The sequence below is a fragment of the Nelumbo nucifera genome, chromosome 1, assembly GCF_055504915.1.
Source record: "Nelumbo nucifera cultivar China Antique chromosome 1, China Antique-T2T, whole genome shotgun sequence".
Lineage (NCBI taxonomy): Eukaryota > Viridiplantae > Streptophyta > Magnoliopsida > Proteales > Nelumbonaceae > Nelumbo > Nelumbo nucifera.
This window is the reverse complement of record NC_142649.1, coordinates 49,517,206-49,525,045: the sequence shown is the minus strand read 5'-3', so window position 1 is coordinate 49,525,045 and position 7,840 is coordinate 49,517,206. Positions and strand designations below refer to the sequence as shown.

At 42.9% G+C, this 7,840-nt stretch overlaps 1 pseudogene across 1 annotated transcript; it reads right to left on the bottom strand.

Annotated features, from left to right (window-relative positions):
* Positions 1-346: 346 nt before the first annotated feature.
* Positions 347-7,237, bottom strand: LOC104587510 (receptor-like protein kinase FERONIA pseudogene; annotated as a pseudogene). The gene has a single exon (XR_016081394.1). The product of XR_016081394.1 is annotated as a receptor-like protein kinase FERONIA pseudogene (transcript).
* Positions 7,238-7,840: the final 603 nt, after the last annotated feature.

The following is a 7,840-nucleotide window of genomic DNA, read 5'->3' as shown; positions in this document are numbered from 1 at the left end:
TATCTTAGAATAACTTACCAGAAATTCAGAATTCACCATTATAGCATAGGTTTTTATTCTAAACTGTTTTTTTTTATTAATTTTTACTATAAACAGTCGAATTGTGGAAAACAAATTCTATGAAACTGTTACAGTTCTAGAAAACATTGTTGGATAAAATGACTGAAAGGCTGTATTTGGTTGCAGTGCAATTTTATTTGCACTAGTACAAATGTATGGAAGTGTAAATGAAAAAAAAAATGCAGAATTTGGTTTACTTTTGTTTTGGATCGATTTTACGTTATTCTTCTTTGGGTTTTATTTTACTTTATTTGTACTGCAACACCAAAACATTTGCACTGCCATATAGCTATTATCATCATCCAGTGATTGTTTGCAAAATCGTTGTTCGAGTGTACAAAGGCCAAGCAATGCATTTGATGCCCCACGACCAATGAAACAGATTAAAGCAAATCCCACTTGCAAAAGCCGGCCGGAGATTATACTGCTTCCACTGTTGTCATCAGTCCAATGAAAAAGGAGCCAAAAACTTCTAGCGTTATCACCGGCCTTCCGGGTTTACGATTTCAGAGAAGGACATCACGCCATTACATTCGCTACTGATAATTCTTCCTCCATCTCTGCACGAATCATCAACACTGTTGCTAATCTTCTCTGCGCTCTCTTGGAGTTGCAATGCAAATTCAAGGTTCCACAGTACGTCAGCCATTGTTGGCCGTTCTGCTCCACGGTCAGCCAGGCACTTCTCTGCAATCTCCGTGAACTTCTTTAAGCACTCAGGTGCAATCTTGTCCCTCAAATATGGATCAAGGATTTGATCAAGGGTCGCATTGTGTAAGCAGCATAGAGCCCAATGAGCCAACAAAACCTCATCTTCTGGAAGCTTATGGTCCAACGCTGGTCTGGCGCATAATACTTCGAACAACACCACGCCGAAAGAATAGACGTCAGATTTCTCCGTTAGATGCTGCCGCCGGTAATACTCTGGATCCAAATACCCAAAACTACCCTTCACTGCCGTGCTGACGTGAGTGTGGGACAAGCTACTTGCAGTGGGCCCCATCTTGGATAAGCCGAAGTCTGAAACCTTGGCCACCCATTTCTCATCCAAGAGGATGTTTGTTGTCTTGACATCACGATGGATAATCCTGTACTTGTCACCAGTATGGAGGTAGTGTAAACCACGTGCGGCTCCAATGCAGATCTCAAGCCTTTGCTTCCATGGCAGAGGAGATTTATCAGTTTTGTAGAGATGATGACGGAGGGTACCCTGGGCCATGTAGTCGTAGACGAGGATCAACTCTCCACGCTCCTCACAGTAGCCGATGAGGGAGACGAGATGGAAATGACGTAGCTTGGATAGCAGCTCGATCTCGGTTTGGAACTCGTGGGCTCCCTGTTGGGATTTTGGGTTCCCACGCTTGACTGCAACGGAGGTGGTTCCACCGTCGATACAGCCCCTGTATACTTTGCCGAAGCCACCTACACCGATCACTCTTCTCTCATCAAAATTGTTTGTGGCCGCTTTGATCTCTGCCAACGAGAAATGACGGCAAAGATTGGACAACTGGGGTATTGAAGTGTTGCTCTTCACTCTTCTGGCTCGCCGGGAAGAAAAGAAGAATATGATAGAGACTATAACTACAACACCCGCCACCCCTCCGGCAACAATGAACGAAATCTGTTTCTTTGAATTATCTGAGCGTCGGGAAGATGACCATGTAGGGGATAACGACCAATTCCGTGTAGGAATTGGATTGGGTTCGGAGAGATCGCCGTCCGTTTTGCTCAATTTGAAGATCTCTAATCCATTTAAGATTTCATCGGAGTATAAAGGCTTTGCTTCTAAGTTGGGACGTAGCGCGAGCCACATATCTTGATTGCCTTCATTTCCATTTGGACCCACAACGATGTGATCTCTATACACTGGAATACCGTTTCCGCCGCTCCACTCGATGATGTCGACGCGTTCTTCTGCCGTTTGATTTCTAATAAAGATTCTAAAGATCCTTTCGGAACGCTTTGTTATCTCATGTAGGAACTCGCAGAAATGGAGCCTGAAAAGGTAATAGAAGCCTGATGAATCAACAGGAAAAGACCAAGTCAGGTCATACTTTTCATTCAGAGACTTGTTCATTCCCATCGACCGTGCAGTGCGGTAGACACTCTCTGGTGCTGTGTAGCTAGGTACTGAAGGAGTATACGTGACCGAGATAGTCGCATTAACAGGAATAACACCCGGTTGGCCACCGTGAAAGTAAGGAGTATCCTCTGACCATGTGCGATACATGCCAGTATCATCTTGAGGTGAAACTTCTCTTCCTCCGACGTTTAATCGATAAACCATCTCAAGGGCGACAGGAATATCATTCTGCCGAATTGCATAAGGGAGTATTTCATCTCGAATGTAGAAATTATCCGGCATGGAAAGGATCTCGATTCCATTCACAAAGCCATGTGTTTCGAAAATATTGGGAGTTGGTGAGAAAGTGATGATTAATTCGCTCTGCCTCTCTATGTTGACAACAAATTCTTTGAAGAAGCGATCCGTGTCGAGGAAATTTGCGGTAAGAGAGGCACTGAAGTTACGGAGGAGAATATAAGGACCAGCGGAAACGTCAAAGAAAGCATAGCTTTGATTGAGATTAGAATATGAAGCAGGGTAGAAGTAGAGGCGAATAAATTTTGGACCAGCAGAGACGTCCGAGAATTTGTAGGTGAGGTGTGAGCGAAAGATACGAGCTGTCATGTAAGGAATTTGGGGAACAGAGATGCCTTGTACTGAAACTACAAAGGTTGATCCCCTGATATTGGCGTAGGGCTTGTATTTACCGCCGAAATCGCCGGTCCAGTTCCGGCCATCATGTGATTCAGTCACCTCTCCATGGGAACCGCAGTCAACGAATACCTGATAGGTGGTAACATACGGAGTGTAGGCGGTGCCGGAGATTATTAGACTGGTGAAGAGGTAGAGAGGAGCGAGCAGGGAGAGTAGGCAGTTTCTCTCGGTGTTCTCCATGGAAACGAAAATAAAATCAAGGAGAGAACTATGCACTCTCCTCTCTAATCTGTTCAGAATTTATCGCTCTGCTCTGCATAATTTTTGTTCATTTTCACGTGCAAACATCTATGGATTTTTCAAGACTCTGACTTTTCTATCCAATGTTGGTAAACTAGCGTGTTGGGCCCCCTCCTTCGCAAGGGCAAATGCGAAGACAAATGCACTTAAAAAAATAATTGTAAAAATAAAAGAAGGATTTAAGATTTATTTATTTATTATCTCAAAAAAAAGATTTATTTATTTATTTAGAGCTTACCATTCTCCATGCCCCCGTCTAAGATTGGATTTTAGTAAGTTTAATTGCCAAAGGAGGGGTTTTACTTCACAACTTTTTTACAGCACTATTAAACACCGAGCTGTTCCATTGGATGATGCATTTTGGATTTTGTTGTTCTGTGACTTCTACTCGCTGATATATGTTCTCTTTTGGAGACAAATGACCTTCATTGTTAACGTTTCATGACTTTTGGCGTTGTTTGTAGGGGTCTCGTGAGATGTTATATCTTCCGATGCTTAGTTTTTTATGAGGGGCATTTTGGACGATGGACAAGTGGACGCTGTCAGTGATGCAGCGTCCCACTTCGCCGGCTCGACATGCGGCAGTCAACATTAGGTATGAAGACAAGCTAGAGCAAGCTTGTTCTACAACATCAGATATGCGGCTGCTTCGACAGGCTCAGCACGCCCGAAACAGCCCTGCGGACAATGCCCGCATAAGCGCTGTAACTACAACACAGAGAATGGTACATTGATTTGACCGCCTCCAGACCAGCAAGCATCCGCTGCATGGATTTAGCAAACAACTAATCAATACACCCCACGATTTAGGAAATAACTTCGTACATGGCTCAGAGACATTGCCTGACAGCACTTGAACCTGAGGTAGCTATAAAAAGATCATAGGATCACTCCAAAAGGTAGGCACACATAAGCCCTCACTCTCTCTCTCACATTCTCTTTGGAAGAACTATTCACTAACTTAAGCATCGGAGTGTCCTCCTAGGTAAAGACTTACCCAAGCACTCTAACCTCTCTTTCCTTTCAGCTCTCAGCTCGACCTCACAGCTTAGCACAATAGCTCGACTCACGCTGTAGATTGAACTCAAATCCACTCTCCAGACAAAAAAGACATTGCGGCCCCGAATGAACAAGGATCAACAGAAAGCCAAGCAGAGGCCCCCATTGAATCTAATGTGGCGAGCTCCGCCGAAGGTACCAGAAGAAAGAAAAGAATGCACCGTGTAGGGATAAAGATACAACTCGCTCGGGCAGGGGGTGAAGCTCGACCAAGAGAAGGTAGTGCGGCAATAGGGAGAATAATCACCTTATTTGAACAACTAGGTTTGACTAGGGAAACCCCTCTTGCACCGGAAATCCTCAGAGCTCTACGCCCTAGAAACTTCCGGGCACCCTACCTTGGAATCTTACCGAGGGAAATCAAACCCGGTGGAACATGTTAATAGTTTTCAAGCTCTAATGCTCCTTCACGGAGCTAATGATGCTAGCATGTGCATAGTGTTCCCCACCACCTTAAAAGAAGAAGCTTGGTTATGGTATTCGGAACTGGCCCTAGGATCCATAAAAAATTGGGACCGATTCACCCAACTCTTCATCAACCAATTCATCACGAGCACACAACACTCAAAATCAGCTACGTGCCTGTTTAACATAGTCCAGAAGCCTAATGAACCACTTAGAGAATACATCTAACACTTCAACATGAAAAGATTGTAGATCCTGATTTGGACCCCTCTATACAGCTGATAGCAGCCAAAAAGGGCGTTAAGCACCGAAAGCTAAAACAGGAGCTAGAACTCCACCCTCCAACTACTATGGAAAGATTCCTCATAGTTGCTCATGAATTCTTTAGGGCGGAAGAAGCAGTCGGAGGGGGGACTGAGACAATAGGAAAAAGGAAACGAACAGATGAAGAAGCAAGCACCAACCGAACCAAATGAAGGAGTAGATCACCTCGTAAAAGTAGATCTTCAAGGAGAAGGCATAGCAGGTTGTCGTGCCGAAAAAGCAGATTACCAAACAAAAGAACATTTTGAGGATAGTTGTACCAAGCAGTACTACAACCCCAACCACCAGCCTTCTCAAGGAAAAACAAACGATTCCTCCAATTCCTAACCTTATTTGGGAAGTTAAAAATTTTATTCCCACTAGAAAAGGGAGATAAAAACAGAAGGGACCCGAAACCCGCTTCATGTGCACCAAAGCTGAGAGGGCCTCAATACTTAGAGGAAAATCGCGGTGATGAAACAAACTGATTAACCCAATCAGCATCCTAACCCCAATAGGAGCGAGCTGGCCTAGGGACACCTGATAGTGCACTAGGACAACAATGATGAAGGGGAAAGCAAAGGCCAGCCGCCAAAGACTCTTCGTAGACACATAAACCTTTCGAGCCATGCTTCCAATGATAACGACCAGGACCATACATGATCCATTGGTACTCATCTGGGATCTCGTATCTATGACACAATTCTACCACCTCGTCCCGTAACAACTCGATTCCCCCAAATTAAATAGGGGTGGATCTGGGATTTAGATCACCAGATAAGATAAGGGATTATCCTTATCCACTTAAAGAGTCTAGATCCAAATAAAGATTTGGATCAAAGGAACTCCTAATTTGATTAGGAAGGCTGATCTTTATCTACAGATAAGATAAGGGATTATCCATATCACTTAAAGAGTCCAGATCCAAATAAGAGAGCAGGGTGAACCTTCAAAACACATTCATTGAATACAGAGAGAAGACAACGCAGTTAGACTGCTCTTGCCTTCTGCTCTTTTTTCTTCCTACTCTTGCCACCCTACCCTGTTTGATCTCTAGTTCTTGAATTGAATCAAGATTCAATCTTGATATTGTTTCTTGCCAGAAGAAACAATTTAGAAGTTGTGCTCACTGTCCCATTCGATTCTTGCTGAAGAATCACTAGTTCTTGGTGAAGAACTACCTGTTGAACCTGCCTCATCCTAAGCTGTGTCATCTTCAGTGGAGGGATGATTTGGTACACTCTTTGGGCATGAACACCTACGTTGGGAGGAGCATTCTTGCATGGATTCCGTATCAGGTATATCCCTCCCTAATTTTGGTTTCAGATTTGGTCCGGTTTGGTTACAAGAACGAACTTTGAAAATGCAGTTTTCTAAATTGGGAATAGGATTCCTGGATGGGAGTAAAGAAATTTTTGAAATTTCGCCCAACCTTCCTGTAGGGTTCGGCCATACATATGATGGATCTCCCATCCCTTCAAGCCGAACCCTATTTTGTGTTTTTTTATTGTTGTAATGGCTTCAAACCTAAGGGATATCATTCTTGTGAAGATGAACTATGGGATGTGGAAGTTCTATTTTGACTTTTATGTTGAAGGGAAAGGTTTAGAAGGATATCTGAATGGAGATATTTCACACACTCTGCTGGATCTGAGGGTTCAATGTGAACAATCTCATATTCAGTCCATAAATCAAGAAAACCTAAATAATATTCCTGTATCCTCCTATCTCCTTGGCTGTAAGAAAATATTCCTGATTCTATTTGGTACTATTTAGATACGTTGGACTGTTGAAAATCTTTTTCCAGATACAAGTACATCTCATATGTTGTTTTCATTCTCCTCATAGGTACAGATATATGATAATCAATAGAACTCAGAATCCAAGAAACAAGCTTACCATTATCCAACTTCCATTGTTGTAAAGCCTTGGCCTCGGTCCCAATTGGTTTAGTGACTGTTCGAGATATTTCACACACTCTACTGGATCTAAGGGTTCAATGTGAACAATCTCATATTCAGTCCATAAATCAAGAAAACATGAATAATATTCCTGTATCCTCCTATCTCCTTGGCTGTAAGAAAATATTCCTGATTCTATTTGGTACTGTTTAGATACGTTGGACTGTTGATAATCTTTTTCCAGATACAAGTACATCTCATATGCTGTTTTCATTCTCCTCATAGGTACAGATATATGATAATCAATAGAACTCAGAATCCAAGAAACAAGCTTACCATTATCCAACTTCCATTATTGTAAAGCCTTGGCCTCGGTCCCAATTGGTTTAGTGACTGTTCCATTCAGATATCCTTCTAAACCTTTCCCTTCAACATAAAAGTCAAAATGGAACTTCCACATCCCATAGTTCATCTTCACAGGAATGATATTCCCTAGGTTTGAAGCCATTACAACAATAAAATAACGCAAAATAGGGTTCGGCTTGAAGGGATGGGAGACCCATCATATGGATGGCCGAACCCTACAGGAAGGTTGGGCGAAATTTCAAAAATTTCTTTACTCCCATCCGGGAATCCTATTCCCAATTTAGAAAACTGCATTTTCAAAGTTCGTTCTTGTAACCAAACCGGATGAGCACTTTGAGAAGAGAAAGGTGACTCAATTCTTGATGAGACTTAGACCTGAATATGAGATAATCAGGTCTAACATACCGAGTAGGGGAACACTTCCAGATATGGATTCTGTTTTAGGGGAACTTCTGAGGGAAGAGACTAGATTTTCACTACAGCCGGGTTTGACGGGAAGATGACCGATGTTGGGGCTGAAACAGCCTTTGTTGCTCATGGAGGTAAGAAGCCAACCTCCAAGGATTTCTCCAAAACTCAGTGCTATGAGTGTAAGGGTTTTGGACACATTGCATCTCACCGTAAGAAGAAGAATGTGTGCACCTATTGCAAGCAACATGGTCACATCATTCCAGACTGTCCAGTCCAACCAACTAAGGGTTCTCAGAAAAAAACTCAGCCCCGGGCC